Consider the following 15692-nt stretch of genomic DNA (forward strand, 5'->3'; position numbering starts at 1 on the left):
CCCCTCCCTCTCTCTCTCTCTCTCTCGCCACCGTGTTTTCACAGCTTCTTGAATCAATTAAAACCACACATTTCCTTCCATAAGTAGTACAATGAGTATGGAAAATATTTGTTCGCAGCCAATGATCTTCCCCTTGTGACTTTGGTGCTGCCAAAACTCTTCTAATAACAAGGCTCTCAGCTCCCCTATCAGGTCCACACACTTCTTCAAGAATTTCTCCCTCCTCATCAGTGTCATAAATTGGCAAGTCCTCATATTCTTCATTGATCATGTTCAGACGTGCTTCTTTATTTTTCTTTGGACATTCATAGGCCATGTGACCCTCCAAACCACACCGAAAACAATTGACATCTTTTTTCTCACAGCCTCGCGAGCTATTATCCACGTTCTATCGACGCTTTATATGAAATTTCAGTGCCATAATTGCTCCTCTAACAGATTTTATGAAAGCCAGTCAATTCGCTTGGACAAAATTTGCTGAAGATTGCTTCAACTTAATTAAGCAGAGGCTTACTGCAACACCAATACTGGCATTACCGAATTTTGATGAAGTGTTTGAAGTGGAATGTGATGCTTCTCATGTGGGAATCGGGGCTGTTTTAAGTCAGAAAGGACGTCCAATTGCCTTCTTTAGTGAGAAGTTAAATGACGCCAATAGGTGTTATTCCACTTATGATGTGGAGTTTTATGCAATTGTGCAATCCTTGAGATTCTGGCAACACTACTTAATTCATAACGAGTTCGTATTATATTCTGATCATGAAGCACTTCGGTTCCTCACTGCTCAAAAGAAGCTCAATTCGATGCGTGCTAAATGGGTGTCTTTTCTTCAAGAATATACATTTGTTATCAAGCATAAGTCTGGTGCAAAGAACAAAGCAGCTGATGCACTTAGCCGCCGGGTTGTTTGCTTAACACCTTGTCTTATGAAGTTACTGGGTTTGATCTACTTCCACAATACTATAATTCTGATCCATTCTTTAGCAAAGTTTTGGTTGAGTGTGACGTTGGCCAAAGTAGAGAATTCATGTTGCTGAATGGATATTTATTTAGAGGCAGTCAACTTTGTATTCCGGAAGGATCTTTAAGACTTCAAATAATCAGTGAGTTGCATGGGGGAGGCCTAGGTGGGCATTTTGGAAGAGACAAAACTTTAGCTTTGGTTCAAGAAAAGTACTTCTGGCCGAAGATGAGACGTGATGTGGAGAGGTATGTTAGTAGGTGTATCATTTGCCAGCAAGCAAAAGGGGGGAAACAAAATACTGGCCTTTATCAACCACTTCCTATTCCTAGCCAATCTTGGGAAGACATTAGCATGGACTTTGTGTTGGGTTTGCCAAGAACACAGCGGAAAAATGATGCGATTTTCATGGTTGTAGACCGATTTTCGAAGATGGCTCATTTTATTCCATGTAAAGACACCACAGATGCCTCACATACAGCTCATCTTTTCTTCAAGGAAGTTGTTCGCTTGCATGGTGTGCCTAAAACCATAACCTCAGATCGTGATACGAGATTCATGAGCCATTTTTGGAGAACTCTATGGAAGCTTATGGCCACCAGCTTCAATTTTCCAGCACTTGTCATCCACAAACTGATGGACAAACTGAAGTTGTGAATCACACATTGGGTAATCTTCTGAGATGTCTTGCTAGTGATAGTCCTCGTCAATGGGGCTTGGTGATTCCACATGCCGAGTTTGCTTACAATAGTTCCAAGAATCGTTCCACTCACAAGACTCCATTTGAAATTGTGTATGGACGAAGTCCAAGTCATATATTGGATCGTGTTCCTATTCCTAATATTGCCAAGAGTAGCATGGAGGCGAAAGAACTCAGTAGTCATATTCGTGAAATTCAAGAAAAAGTTCGAATGAATCTCGAAGGAGCATATGACAATTACAAAAGAAATGTTGATGCACATAGACGCCATGTTGAATCCCAAGAAGGTGATTTGGTGATGGCATATTTGAGAAAGGAAAGATTCCCAGCTGGTACTTATCACAAGCTGAAAAAGAAGAAGATTGGTCCTTGTCGAGTCTTGAAGAAGCTTGGACCTAACGCTTACAAGCTTGAGCTGCCAGCAAGCCTGAACATCAGTTTTCAACATTTCTGATCTGTATCCTCTTCATGGTGAGCCAGATTCAGTTCCTACACCTCCTCAAGACATGGACCTCTCCTCTACACCTAAGGAGACTAACTCACTGGAGGTTCTTGATAGCAGATCCATTTCGACTCGTCGAGGTACTTACACACAATATTTAGTTCATTGGAAGAATTTGCCTAAGTTTGAAGCTATATGGATTACTGAAAAAGATTTGAAGGAGCTTGATGAAGTGACATGGGAACGAGTGGTACATTCCAAACTCGAGGACGAGTTTTTTCCGGGAAGGGAAGATTGATGCATCAGTTAAGAGTCCAGGTCAATATAATTAATATCCATTGGAAGGGCAAAGTAATTTAATTGCTGGTCTAGTCATGCGTATAGAAAGTTGTTAAGTCATCTTTGGTCATAGTGAGTGTCCTATTGAAACTTGAATTCCAATTAAGTTGCGTCTCCCATATATATCTTGTAACATTGGCTTGGGCAGATTAACGTTATAGAAAGTTTGCTTCAGAGTATATTCTCTATTTTGTTTGGTGAGTGATTCCCAAAACCCTCTTTTCTGGTTGAGTGATTCCCAGATCAAACACAACCACCCCCAACCCCCCCCCCCCTGTATACACCTGCATCACATCCAATCTGGCTCATGCCTAATTGCCTATTAGTTAACAACTTTTTGAGTTGTGATTAGAGTGCATTTTGAGTTTGGAGCTAAGCCACAAGGAAACAAAATATTGACATTCGCCAGAAGGAATATGGAGGACACTCTAATATCTTTTGGAGGAATGAATACAGAGTTGACGACAGTACAAGAAGACCATGTTTATGGTTTGGCAAAGCATCAATGCAATAGTGCGAATCTATTTGTGACTCATCTCACAGGGAGCTTGTAGTTCTCAATCATGGAGCCAAATTAACGCAAGCATACTGAAGTAAGTTCAACTCTGCACAGTCAGCTCAATTCCATCAGGTACTACAACTGGAAAACTTATATCTGAGGCTCAAAGTTCAAGTTTAATCGGCTTACGCTCATTCCAACAGTTAACAAGTTAGTGGTTTCCATTCACCACACCCAATTAAACTGGGGGGCTACACTATATACATTCTGCCAATCCGTGGGGAAAATTTTTGAAACTTTTCTATTTTTGACTTAATTTCTTTTCATTCTTAGAAACCGATCCCTGCGGTTTTAAATTTTATCTCATGTTTTCTGGGAACTTGCCTATTAGGCTTATTAGCAGCAGCAGTTGTCAGGAGACATGGTTTCTTGAGGGCAGTTTACCGAGCAGTTCCACACTTTCTGGAAGTCCAAGTCAAGCATGCATGGCTTCAAATACGTACTACTAATTACAAGGTTCAGTTTCAGCTGCTATATTGCTCAGAAGACACAAGGGAAGGTCATGGAAGAGATCATGCAAGTCCGCCCCTTCAATGAGAAAATCTGGAAATTTTCAAAGTTGGCTTCCTCTGAGGCATTTTCGTAGCTCATTCGCGCCTCCTTGAAAGGATTCAATGTCTGTTCTCCCTATACCATTTTTGAGCCATGATATGGGATTACAACTCTGTAAAATAATCATGCCATTCGCTGCTTTTAAGCATGAGTTATGAGCTCCAAAATTTGTTACCTTAAAACAGCCTTTTTCCAGAAACTTAACTACACTGAGTTTTTATGGCTTTGTTTCTTTGTCTTAACATGTACCTATCACTGAGTTACTGATTTTTACATCAACATGTGATGTTGTAGAACATATATAGTTCAATAATAATCCAGAGAGACCATGGGAAGAGCAAGTACAAGCTCAAGAACTCAGCCAAATGATAAGTAAAAGCTGGCAATTTCAGAATCAGCTTTCTTGGAGCTGTTTTGTGAGATCATCCGCGCCATCTTCCAAGGTTCTTTTTGCTGTTCATTCTACCATACATTCAAGTATATATTTTATGCTACATTTTTAGCTCAAGAAATGATCAGAAAAATCATCCGGGCATGGCGTAAATCGTGCCTAAAGTTGGCATCCTGAACATCAAAACTCATCAGCTTTTTCACATCACATTTTGTGGAGTTGGTTTCTTGGTTTTCTTGGAAGTTTATCATGAAGGAGTTGGTTCAATTCCGTTGCCACAACATCATACATCAATGTTCCATCATAAAACAACCAGTAAGTGGTTCACAAAAGCTTATTCGATTCATCTGAAGTTGGCTTTATGAAATGTGCCTACTTTGAGGCTAAGTTCTATTCAGTTATTGTTAAGACCAATGCCTGTGGCCCTTTTGCTATGTTTTAAACTTTTAGTCAAGCATGGGGGCTTCCTCTCTACGTTAAGCCATTCAACAGAAGCTTAAGGCATGTTCTGGTCAGAATGTGTTCCGTCATCTTCCAAGTTCAGGTATTTATGTAGAGTGCATTGGTTATCATGTTGGTGATTAATTGTACTTCTATATGAATTGCCTAGCTACTGCTTATTGTCATGCAAGCTTCAAAGACCTATCTCTGAGGTCTGTTTCTACATTCGCTCGAGTCAAGCCAGTAAGTGGCTTTCGTCGTTACAAATGCAGCATTAGGGGCATAGGTCTTTTCAGTCAAGACACATGGCTTTTCATTCAAGACGGTGGGGGGGGGGGGGGGGGGGTAAATTTGAGGGTAAATTTACAACCCCTAGATTTGTAGAGTATCGAAAAAGTTATGTGGTTCGTCGTGGATATGATCGAGTATCTTTGGAGATGTTCGTTATAGAGGCTAAACTAAGCCTACTTGGAGATCAAGCCATTTTGGTGTAAATCTGGGATATTATCGATGTATCACGGATCCGGTAGTTAATGGAGGATTGTTTGGTTACCAAGATTGAATTAGAATGAAGGATTTGCATTCAAGGAGTCCTAGACGTGTGCCATGCTAGTAAGGAAGGTTTTGTTACCTTTGTGATTAAGGAAGATATATGGTGTTATCTAAGAAGGAAGTTAATCATCCTTGATTCTTTGTTTCTCAAGAGAAGCCTAATACGTGCATGATCTTTGGTCATATGAGGATTATATTCCTTAATTGCGCTTGAATGCATAAAGGTGATATATATGCACGTCCGAGTTGGAAGAGTCATAAAGCAATCTCTTTGCGTAGAAGATGACATCGAGAAGGTCTTCAAGAATTATATATTGAGGTAAATATCTTTACCTAGACTTCGTATCTAGTCTGATACGTGAACGGCCGATACCTGCGGTTCAATTCAGTAAATATATTTCTTTTCCATTGGGTAATTACTGACGAAAGATTTGCAGGATATCTCAAAGATATTGTATCAGAGGGCTCGGTTCCTAGCCGCCCAGTTCCATATATAAGGAGGTCAAGGCGAATGAGAAAAACCCCCCGACAAGACGCCACTGCATCACGAGCACTATAAAACCCTCCCCTCCTATCGACGACCTCCGTTTCATTTCATCACTCTCCACTGCAACTCTGAAATCTGAAATCCTGAACAAACAGACGAGTCCACTCCAAAAATGGACTCGTCATCTTCACCTTCTTCAGCTACCGCTCTCAACCTAGCCATGGCCGCCTTGGTCGGCGCCTTCCTCATACATTGATTTTTCTTTATTTTAGGTATGATCTGAATGTTGACTTATTGGATGTTCATGCACAAGTTCAACCTAAAGTATAATCCGTGTGGCCAGAGCAGACTCAGAGAGATATTCTTGAAGCAAGACAATCTAATCCAAGGTATGATCATTTTGAAAGTTAAACTGTTAAGATCAGGATATCATACTTGTGCATATTCTTGTTGGGTCTTGGTTGATTTACCTTTGATAATCAATTATTATCTTATATAGATTGAAGTGCATAGCATTTCAATCTCTTCAGCTGGACTTGTCTTGTAAAGTTACTGTTTTATTTATGTGTACAATTGCAGGACGATTTTTAGCAGAAGTAACAAAGGAAGTTTTGAAAGATCTCGAAGCCATGAAATACCAGGTTTTCCTCTTTAACATTTTATAGGAAGATTTGCTTGCATTGATCATTTATGCATGTCTGATAATGAATTTCTCTTTTTGCAGATGGCAGAGTACAGGATTTCAGTTTATGGGAGAAAACAAAGTGAGTGGGATCAACTGGCTAGTTGGTTTGTTAACAATGACATTTACAGCGAGAATGTAGTATGGTTAATACAGGTATATTAATGCTCTTTTATTTTTGTTCTGGTAGCTGTTCTATTCTTGGTAGTCAATGTCTATCTTCATTGCTGAGATCTTCTATTTGTGACATTGTTGTTGTACTTGGGAGTTGGTTGGATTGGTGTAATGTATTGCAAACAATTTTTTTTCCAGCATATAGAACCGGACCTTATTTAAGTATAATGTTTGAGTTTATATTGTATAAACACATTCCAGGAGAGGTAACAGTAAGGTTGTTTTATATTGTGCTTATATCATGTTAGACATCAGCCATAAATCTGTAGTTCTTTCTTTGTTACTCATGCATGGGATTGCATGATATTGTGTTTTTTCTTTCATGATATATTGCAAGTGACTTTTTCCTTGATATCATCGTCTTGCATAGTTTCATTAGCTCTTATGGTTTTAGTTTTGAATGACATTTGCAGCTACCACGGTTATACAATATCTACAAGAAGATGGGGATTGTTACCTCTTTCCAGAACAGTTTAGGAAATGTTTTCATTCCACTCTTCGAAGCCACGGTGGATCCAAATTCACATCCTCAATTACATTTGTTCCTGAAGCAGGTCAGCTAAACAATCTTATAGATCTGTATTACATTTTTGGTTGAGAGAATCCTTTTAGATCCTGTAGATGCTTCTTATTATTATGAAGATGTGTTGGATTTTTGATGTCTCAACTTTTGCTAGTACAAAGTCCATAAGTACTGATGTGGTTTATAAAATTCTATACCGTATAGTCTAACATTAACATTCGTTTACAAACAGGTGGTGGGTTTTGACGTTGTAGACGATGAAAGTAGACCAGAAAGGCGTCCAACGAAACACATGCCAACACATCTGAATGGACTAATGAATTCAATCCTGCATATTCTTATTATGCTCATTCCTGCTACGGAAACTTGCACACTCTTAATAAGGTTTTTCCTTTTAGAGAATGCTCTTATTTCCACCTTGTCAAAATATATCTAGGTGATATAGAAAATGATTTTGTTCTTCTTTTCCCTAAACTCGGTTATTACATTTAGATGATTTTTAAGACAATTTTCATATATCCTATGCAGGCAGGTGATGTTGACCATTTGGCTGCGGGATTTCTTGTATGCCATAATATCTCACATGGTATCAATCTTCGGTACTCTCCAGTTCTGCAATACCTATATTACCTGGGGCAGGTTGATCCCTTTTGACTTTATTTTTATCTTTTTGTAAGTTACCCCTTAAGTTTTCATGTTCTTTATATGCTATTGAACCTTTCCGACTTGTGCTTTATTGTTGACAAAATAATTATTAACCTCCTTTACAATGCAGGTGGGACTGCTTATGTCACCCTTGAGCAATAATTCTCTTTTCTTGGATTACAAGAAAAACCCGTTCCCTGTGTTCTTTCAACGCGGGCTAAATGTGTCGATTTCAAGCGATGATCCTTTGCTAATTCATTTGACAAAAGAAGCGCTGGTGGAAGAATATAGCGTTGCAGCACAGGTTTGTCGGTTCACGATTCTTGTAGCTTTATAGGTGCTGCTCATGGTTGGGTATCTTATCAAATCAAGTATGGTGCAGGTGTGGAAGCTCAGTGCTTATGACCTCTGCGAGATTGCTATAAATTCGGTATATCATTCTGGATTTTCACATGCAGCAAAGGTGGGAAACTTGAGAAAGAAAATTCTTTAGTTTTCTTCCTAAAAAAATATGCACCTAAATGATCCATCCTATAGAATCATCATGGAAATAAAAGTACGTCCAATTTCATATATGATCTTGAAATCTGTATGATCCAACTTTATTGCATAATTCAACTCCTTTTCCTTTTTCGTGCAGACACATTGGCTTGGTAGCAAGTATTTCTTGAGAGGCCCTAAAGGAAATGATATCCAAAAGACAAACGTTCCCAATTTGAGGATTGCCTTTCGAGAAACGGCAAGTGTTAATGATTTTTAAGCAGCTTTGGAAGAGGTTAACAGGGTGCCCCTCTTGTCCCGGTTTTCTAATTGTGTGCTTGGTTTTGCAGACGTGGAAGGAGGAGATGCAGTATATCTATCACTGAGAAGCCGAGTTTCCAGAAGAAGTTGATCCATGAAGCAAAGGGAAATATGCTGCTGTATCATGTTCTTCTAAATACAAGTATAGATTGGAAGCTTTGGCGGCAGTTACATAGGTCTAAGCTGAAGGAGCATAGGAAATATTGTGTGGATCACCCCGTGGTGATCGGCAAACTTGCTAAAGTAAAAGCTGAAGTTTTGGGATCAATTTGGTATCATGTGTGTTGACATTTGATGGTGTTCCACTACATTAAAACACTATTACAAAGTAAAAGCTGGAAGTTTTGGGATTGATGGTTTTTAGAAGTGGCTATGATACCACTCTTAGAAATTGTTATGTGCGGAAGCTTTTAATGGTGATGGGCTAGAACAAAGTGTTTAGGACTTTGGTATATAGGAGCTAGACTTGGGAGAATGATGTTATTAGGACAAGGTTATTATGACAACTAGTTTAGGAGGATAGAGGAGAAGGTGTAAACAGAGGAGGACTTAACTTGAATTGCTTGCTTCTATTTATCACTTATGAGTTCGTTACATTGTTTGATTACATTGCATACTTATTTATACAGGTCACTAACCGACCTTGCATGGTAGCCACAGACCTTATGGTCTTCTCTAGAACATCCTAGACACTAGGTTACATTTGTTTAATTACATGATTATTCCAGAAACTTTTGTCTATCATCTTAGTTTCTAGATTAATCTACCTAGCTCTAGGACTTAATTACATCTCATGATCCTTCTAGATTAACTAGCAACACTAGGCTTCTCTTGATTAATCTAGATTTCTCTAGATTATTTTTATCAATGTGCATTATGTTTTAACAGGGATCAATTTGGTGTCATGTGTGTTGACATGTTGACATGTGATGGTGTTCCACTACAATGAAGCACTATTACAAACCAGACTTTAAGAACTCAACACGAAGAAGCAAATTCCATAACACAAAGAAACAAATCCGTTTCAGACAAAAAAAAAAAAAAACAAAGGGAACAAACTCCATACAAAAACCAAAAAGAACCTGTAAGCAAACAACAAAAAGAACAATCGTACAGGAGAAATATATGAAAGGCAATCCTATAATCGTCCGGTTAATATATCGCCAATGGGGAACTTGGAATGGGAGTAGCCACCAAACACCACGGCATGTAGAAGGCTTCGTAGATTCGTTCGATCAAAGAGGGAAATCGTATATATAATTCAATAAGAATATTACTTGCCTCCATCTCCCGCTGTTACAAAATAAAACAGAAACATCATAAATTGGTATCAATTTATTAAATAAATAACAAAATTTCAAGCAACGAGTAAAGGAGCTTACCAGACGTACACCATGCACCTTGTTATAGTTCTGTGCCTCCATATGCCGGTGTCTAACGTAATTGTGTGCGAAGATCACAATGGATGCCGGAGATATAACCATTTGACTGGTATGTGGGTCGTACACTTCCCTGTAGATTCCTTTACTAGAACCAAATAGGCACACTTCGTTGAGAGCAAGGGCTCCGTGAGTCAATTCTGCTGGCCAATTCCAGTAGTGCTGTTCTAGAGATGCTTCAAATGTTGGATGGTTCAACAGATTATACTGGGATTGTGGGTCATCGGTTGTGCATAGTTGATATATATTCGCTAGAAATCTTAGTTTGTTGTTGCTATCCCAAGAGATTGGATAGTTAAAGACAAACTTTAGGTGGTCGCCAGTATAATCATGAGGAAGGAAAGGTGGTGAAGTATCTGCACAACTCATGGACAGAAAAGACCACCAATTCTCAACATGCTTCTGTGAGTCCTTGTCCCGCAACTTAACTTTTTCAAGAATTTCATCACGCAAGACTTTGGCATCACTTTGGTATATGAGTGGTCCTGTTTCACGCCCCAAATTTAAAAAGAGAGGCTGAAAATCAGTAGTCACTCCTATACCTTGAAGCAAATTACCATGCGCCCGGTTAACTTCTACCAAATATGTCATGTGTTGCCCAACTTTGCTCAAGATGTTCCACATGGCTTCATCTGTAACTTGTCCCTTGGTATGTTCATCCATCCACACCTTGATGTGTCTGATGACCTTTGGAAAAATCGGCCAGTATGTTCCTTCCTTTATCTTCCTACAACGCTGTGGATGTATGAATACTTTTTCATCGTGCCTCGTTTGAGTGTCCCAATGTCTTGTAGCTTCAGCATCGCTGTTGCACACTTGTACAGTTGCAATACTGTACCTCTCGATAAAGTCTTGACATTTGATGTATATGAGATATTCGAAACTTTCAAGAGATTGTCGAGGCCTAAGTTCACGGTAAAAAACTTCCCTCCTTCCCTCCTCTTCTAGCCTTGATTCAAGCCTTGATGAAGGATTCGAAACCATTATACCTTTTGGATTATGATCAAAACTCGTAAGCTGTTCTGTTTCGATTTGGGTTTAAATAAGAGAGGGACACCCACAATATCTCCTATTTTATGAAGGTATTGTGTTCTCGATTGCATATAGGAATTCCTTGTGAAACGAGGAACTAGGCCAAGACCTTCCAAAATTTAACAAAATACTCAAAGAAAACAAAAATACATTGTCTTCTTTCTTTTCCCTAATTTTGAAGTTGCATCTTGGTCTACTTCTTCCTCTCTTCGAGTTGATGATTGAAAAAGTCATCAACATACGAAAATAACAGAATATGAAGTACAACTTCAACAACGAGTTCTTTAACTAGGCTCAACTAACAGACCAGCTAGAATTTATTATACTGTACTGCAGCTTTATGATTTGTTGTACTTCACATCTTTCTTCTTTCTATGCATTCGTCCTCTTAGTGACAAAGCACTGTTTCACAGATCACAATTTGATATCAGCATACCAATGTATCAAATGCACCAAGCATAGAAAATTGTTTTCTTACCAAAGCTAACAGCTGATTTACTTAGACAGGAGAGGGAAAAAGACTGAAAGAAAATTGTTGTACTTCTTTTGTTTTTGATATATCACAAGTAACAGTTGATTTAAGTATATCCATATAGAGCCCCAGACAACATCTAGATGGTAAAAAGCAAACAATGTCTACGACAGACGTCTCACAATTATCATTACCAATAAATATCAAAGCTGGTAACAGAGGGATCGGTTTCACCTTTATGGGCCGCTTTTGATTATCTTTCACAAATTGAAGAACAAGCTTTGATACAACTATGCAGTTCTTTTTCCTTCAAACTACAACTAGCTTGGATATGAAAATTTGATACACCAACTGCACCAAAGAACTGTAAATTGTTAATACTGTTTCTAGTACATACCCAAAACTTACAAAGCAAGCATACTTGTTATACCCAAAAACTGGACCCCCTCTGCTATACTCTTTAATGAATGAATGCCAACGTGAGCTAGGAGATAATAGGAAGTATGTTTGAAAGGTCAGTATGAATACAATTAAGGCTTAGCCTCTGCTCCTCTCTTCGAGTTGATCAAAAAAGTCACCAACATACGAAATTAACAGAATTTGAAGCACAACTTCAACAACGAGTTTCTTTAACTAGGTTCAACCAACAGACTGGCTAGGATTTCTTACACCGCACTGCAGCCTTATAATTTGTTATACCCTCCGCATCATTCCTCTTTTTATGCATTATTCCTCCTAGTGACAGAGGACTAGTAAAGCAACCGACTTTGAATGCAGCTTGGTAAATGCAGGTACAGCAAAGACAAAAATACAACGCACATGAAGCTTGATACTATATGACAAATGCTAATAACCATAAACTGTTTCAATAAGAAAGCATGAAACAAAAAGAGCCAAATTATCACTCACAGGAGTGATCCAGAGCTCCCGGATTCCACAGACTGAACAATCCTGGAAACAATCCCAACCAAATTTATTGCTTATGAGAGTCCTCCTAAATTTATCTAAATGTATCTTTTCAACTAGCATATCCCTCTAGTTTTCAACCCAAAATTGAATCAAAACTAGTTGTCAACTAGCATAAAAGATTGATTACACACATTAAACCTCTCCAAAAATCCATTGACACCTTCGTGTCATGTCTCTTGGAGTAGGTTATCAAACAAGATTCTTCAAACTAGAAAGAGAAAGATGGATACTATGATTTTCAAAGTAGCGACCACATCAAAAGCAACTGAAAAAGCTCGAGATCCAGTATGCAGAGATGCAAAACAGAACAAAATAGGGGGATTTTGGAAAACTAAACAAAACAAAACGAAATATGATCAAGGCAAAATGCACTTCTTTCGAATAGTACATCACCAACGCACGTCTGATGTGCATAACTGCAAATAGATAAATATTATTTTGGAAAAAGCCCTAAACAATTTAGCAGTACATGTTGTGCTTACATCCCTACAGCAGAATTGAAGATCTGGAAGGTTTTCTCATCAAGCGGACAGAATCCTGGTGACAGCGAATTGGCAGAGAAGCGGGGGATATCATTAGTAGTAGTATTACATCTATTGATCATGAACTTACACCAAAAAAGTTTACAAGTGTCAGTCATGCCAACACCATCCCACAGCAAAGCCAAGCGGTGGTCGTCGTCCTTTCTGATCTGGAACAACCTTGGAGAGAAAGGTCGGACATCCAACGCTTCTGCTTCTGGTGATGGCCGATAAGCATGTGGAAGCTCGATCCCGTCATTCGAGAGACCCTGAACTGGTTCTGGTAGCCATTGACGCTCTTCAAGATCAAAAACATATATTCCAGGAACTAGTTCATCCCACGCCTCCACTTGAACCCTCCTCCCTATTCTCCCTATTATCTTGGCTTCTTCTTCCGGTGTTTTTGGTTTGCGTTTTGGACTCCTGGTGCCAAAAGAAAACAAGTAGCGATCCTCGTAGAGCACCGCGCCAGGAGACCAATTACCCCACAAGTTGTCATCAAGCACATCCTCGTCCCACTTTTCTGACTCCAAATCATACGAGAGCATGACATGGGGACTGTAGGCTCCACCCTGTTGGGAGTAGACGTACAGTTTTTTCTTAGTAAGACCAAGAAGATGTAGCCTATGTAAAAATCCATTGCGCTTGGGGTTGGGACCTTGTGGCGGTACCGGCAACTTCTCCAATACTCTGTCTACTCCGGGACGGAATCGGTAGACTGTAGGTCCAACACAATAAGCATAACCATCATGGCCAACAGCTACTCCTCCCCGAAATTGACCGTCTCCAAGTTTCCCACCTCCTAAGAGCCATTCGTCTATTCCCATATCCAAATTCCTGAAGTCTATGTAACGATATCCAAGAGATTCATCACGCATATGCTTGAGTGTATACCCATCTCCACCAATCAGATAAGCCCATGAGTTTAAAACAGCAAGATTGTTAGTAGACGAACCTGAATCGGGAAGAGGGAGTCGTCTGACTCTATCTGTTTCGGATTTACATCCAATCACCTCATCGCCGGATGATAGGGCTGATTCCATCGACTTCTCCTCAATCACATACCAAAAAGTCTTCTCGAATCCACCTACCCTTACGTAGATTGGTCTGTCCTTTCCGGCCAGTGCGATTACGGCTCCTACAGTCATGGTCCCTTTGTTTCTTTTCCGTCGAGACCTAACCTAAGCTTTTGTTTTCTTCTTTTCTGAGAGATGGAAGCTTTTGTTTTCTCTGAGAGATGGAGGCGTTAGGTATTCATCCTACTCTCCTTTTTATATAACTTAGGACATAAGCCTGAGGCCCAAAACCAAAAATAAAAGAAGTAGTAGAACCCTAAGTTCATTTTCTCGTTTTTATATAAGAGTGCCTTTATGGCTCCATCTAACATCTAAACCCTAGGTTGACGGAAAAGAATCAAGCGGCGATGACGACTATAGGAAGCGATGGAGACAGCGGCAAAGACAGGGCGATCTACGTAAGGATAACAGGCCGCGAACAGAATCGCTGGTACGTGATCGAGGAGAAATCATCGATGAACTCATTACTATCATTTGCCAATGAGGTGATTGGATGTGAATCCGAAAGAGATGTAGTTAGACGACTCCCTCTTCCCGATTCAGGTCTTTCCAGTAACAACCTTGCTGTTTTGAACTCCCGTATGTATCTGATTGGTGGAGATTCTTATACATATAGGCATTTTAGTGGAGATTTGTATACATATACGAATTTGGATGTTGAATCTCTTGGATATCGTTATATGGATCTGAAATATTTAGATTCGAACTTGGAAATAGAGGAATGGCGGGCAGGAGGTGGGAAACTTGTAGACCATCAATTTGGGGGAGGAGTAGCTGTTGGCCCCGACGGTTATGTATATTCGGTTGGACCTACAGTTTACCGATTCCATCCCGATGTAGGTAAATGTGAGAAGTTGCCTATACCGCCACAAGGCGGCAACCCCATGCCTGACAGATTATTACATAGGGCACGTCTTCTTGGTATCACTAAGAAAAAACTTTACGTCTATACCGAAGAAGGTGGAGCCGATTATGCCAATGTCATGCTTTCTTTTGATTTGGAGTCAGGCAAGTGGGACGAGGATGATGTGCTCGATGACAACTTCTGGGGTGATTGGTCTCCCGGCGTGGTGCTACACGACGACCGCTACTTGTTTTCTTTCGGAATCAGGAATCCCAAGCTCAAACCCTACTCATCAGAGGAGGACGAAGAGGTTTCTGGAATATATGTATTTGATCTTGAACAGCGTCGATGGCTACCGGAACCAATTGAGGGTCTCCCGAGTGATGGAACCGTGATTCCTCAAGCTTACAAGCCATTACCGTGGGATGTAATGTATGGCCGAAGATTTTCTCCGCAGTTATTCCAGATCAGAGAGGACGACGATCACCACTTGGCTTTGTTGTGGGATTCTGTTGGCGTGTCTATCTGTGATCTTACTTGGTGTAAGTTCATACTGGATGTTTGTACTACTACTAGTGAAGATATCCCTCGCTTCTATGCCCATTCGCTGTCAAGAGGATTTTGTCTGCTTGATGAGAAAACCGGCGACTTGCTCAATTGTGCTGTAGGGATGTAAGCACCACAATACCACATCATTTACTACTAATTTGTTTGGGGCCTAGGCTAGGGTTTATCAGAAACTATGATGAGGATGAGTTATTGCGATCTGTCCGATTCAGTTTGATTGTTAATTTCATATACTACAGAGTCTAATTTGTTTGGGGCCTCAAATTAGACTACAAAGAAATGAAAATTTTACCTCTAAAAACTGCTCGGACAAAAGAACCACAAATTCTTCAAATTGAAGCAAATGAAAACAAATTACAATAATCTTTTTTGAAAATATTAGTTTTGGAGAATAATCTTTTTATTGGTTACATTTAGAGAAGAATCTTTCGATATCGAAATAATTGATTTTTAGGAAAGAAAATAATCGAAATATCACGTCCTAGACGGAAAAAGAAATTTAATGAAATATAAGATACGTGTA

At 39.5% G+C, this 15692-nt stretch overlaps 1 pseudogene across 1 annotated transcript; it reads left to right on the top strand.

The window, feature by feature from the left end:
* Positions 1-1542: 1542 nt before the first annotated feature.
* On the top strand, positions 1543-8844 carry LOC101301869 (annotated as a pseudogene). Its single transcript, XR_184599.1, has 13 exons — positions 1543-2026; positions 2142-2353; positions 5162-5256; positions 5697-5813; positions 6004-6065; positions 6149-6262; positions 6694-6834; positions 7036-7187; positions 7296-7442; positions 7579-7752; positions 7831-7911; positions 8089-8187; positions 8279-8844. The product of XR_184599.1 is annotated as an AMP deaminase-like (transcript).
* Positions 8845-15692: the final 6848 nt, after the last annotated feature.

This window comes from Fragaria vesca, linkage group LG4 (assembly GCF_000184155.1).
Source record: "Fragaria vesca subsp. vesca linkage group LG4, FraVesHawaii_1.0, whole genome shotgun sequence".
NCBI classification, from domain to species: Eukaryota; Viridiplantae; Streptophyta; class Magnoliopsida; order Rosales; family Rosaceae; genus Fragaria; species Fragaria vesca.